Source organism: Mus pahari, chromosome 5 (genome assembly GCF_900095145.1).
Source record: "Mus pahari chromosome 5, PAHARI_EIJ_v1.1, whole genome shotgun sequence".
Lineage (NCBI taxonomy): Eukaryota > Metazoa > Chordata > Mammalia > Rodentia > Muridae > Mus > Mus pahari.
Genome location: NC_034594.1, coordinates 143,843,434 through 143,845,403, shown reverse-complemented (window position 1 = coordinate 143,845,403; position 1,970 = coordinate 143,843,434). Strand labels below are relative to the sequence as shown.

Here is a 1,970-nt window from a genome sequence, read left to right as displayed (position 1 = left end):
CCTGGAACTCACTTTGTAGTCCTGGCTGGCCTCGAACTCAGAAATCCGCCTGCCTCTGCCTCCCAAGTGCTGGGATTAAAGGCGTGCACCACCACACGCCCTTCCAATCCTAACTTTTTAAAGTACTTTGACTTATGGAAGCAAAGAATGTGTAAAAGAATTATCTTGAAATGAAAATGGCAGTCTAGCTTCTAAGAGGAGTAACAGCTATATTTTTACAAGAAAAAAGAAATATTTGACTCTCTCAGAAGCCCTTACCAGAAAGTCATGTGGAAGAACTTTTTTTCTTTTTTTTAAATGACAACAGCCAGGTGTAGTGGCATCCCTTTCATCCCCACACTTGGGCGGCAGAAGCAGATGGGTCTCTGAGTTTGAGGCCAGCCTGGTCTACATAGCAAATTGTAGGCTAGCCAGGACTACAAACTGAGAACCTGTCTTACAGAAAGGACGGGCAGCCTGAACTCTGAAGAAAACCTACCTGGGCAATCCTGACGAGAGCTAAGAGCTCATGAAGCGCTTCCTTGCTGGTGGGACCAGGAAAGTGTAACCAAATATATTTGGGGGCAGAATTACACAGGATGTTTTCAAAAAAAATCCCAAGAAGCCGGGCGTGGTGGTGCACGCCTTGAATCCCAGCACTTGGGAGGCAGAGGCAGATGGATTTCTGAGTTCGAGGCCAGCCCGGTCTACAGAGTGAGTTCCAGGACAGCCAGGGCTACACAGAGAAACCCTGTCTTGGAACCCACCCCCCAAAAAACCCTAAGAACTCTGAACTGCTGGAAGAGACAGTAAACTAGGAAGGGGGAGAAGCCTTCTCACTGAAGTACCTCACCCTCCCCGGAAACATTTCCTACAGAATGTACAAGAACACAGTTTTCCATATGTTAAACACGCTTCACTCAGAGCAGACCATAAGGGTAGACAGTAGCAAACCAAAGCTGGGACCTCAACCCAGGACACTTAATATCCTCCTTCCCTCGGACTATCTCTCCAGTTACCTGAGCAATGAACTCACAGAGAGAGTGAACGCCTCTGCCCTAGCATCTACCTGGTTAAGAAGGCTCTACCCCAGCGCATCTCATACCGTTTCCATTCCATCCCATTGTGTGCAAACAAGAAAAAGTTCCAGACTTACCTTTGCAAGAAACTTAATTTCCCAGGGCTCTTCCTAGCACAAGTTTCAAAGCCAGCAGAAAAACAAAAACAAAAACAAATAAGGGGGGGTAAAAGAGCAAAATTTCAAGCTTTATTTTGAAACTTCAAAGGTCCAGTCACGTGTCAGTGCCAAAAAAAAAAAAAAAAGTCATCTAAGCCTGAAGTCATTTCATTGACCGAACTATTCCAAATTAAAGAGAACTCAAACAGATCAAATTCACAATATCGTATCAGCCCCTCAAAATTTCTAGTCTCAATGGCTCATAGCAAGAAAGGTTCCAAGTCAACCACTTCTGGGAATAAACCATCACCCTGATACCGTCTCGCCTTCCTCAATACCTTATTCCATCTAGTTTCTTACAATATGAGTGGTAGGGGGGAACTGGAAGGGGAAAAGTTACAGCCAAAGAAAGCTCTTCCTTCCCATCGTCACACACAAGGCCAGAATCAAACTTCACCTCTTCACTCAGCACACAATGAGAAAACGACCACTAAAGCAGCACCCACTCACGTCTACACTCCGGTAGGAAAAGGAGGTGTTTTGTTTTGTTTTCTAAATATGCATATTGTCACCTCCTCTCCTCCTAGAACCTGAGGGTCCATAAAGGTAAGCATATTTAATTAGCCTGATTACCTAGAGGCTAGTCTGTCTCTTCTATTTCCTCCTCAGGCTTCCAGAGCCTCCACCTTGGTATATAAGGCTCCAGAAAAGTCTCTTTCCCTGTTCTTGTAATGCTAATTGCAAGAAGGAAAAAGAGAGAGAGAGAGAGAGAGAGAGAGAGAGAGAGAGAGAGAGAGAGAGAGAGAGAGAGAGA

The 1,970-nt window shown here is 45.0% G+C and overlaps 1 protein-coding gene across 4 annotated transcripts in view; it reads right to left on the bottom strand.

Moving 5' to 3' along the window:
- The window catches only part of Dedd (death effector domain containing), a 13,363-nt gene that overhangs the window by 10,246 nt on the left and 1,147 nt on the right, over window positions 1-1,970 (bottom strand). For 2 of the 4 annotated variants that reach the window (XM_029539208.1, XM_029539210.1), the window contains exon 2: window positions 1,136-1,168. The exons of the other annotated variants lie outside the window; for them this stretch is intronic. The gene's annotated coding sequence lies outside the window, so the exon portion shown is untranslated. The remainder of the gene's footprint in view (window positions 1-1,135; window positions 1,169-1,970) is intronic. 4 annotated transcript variants of the gene reach the window in all.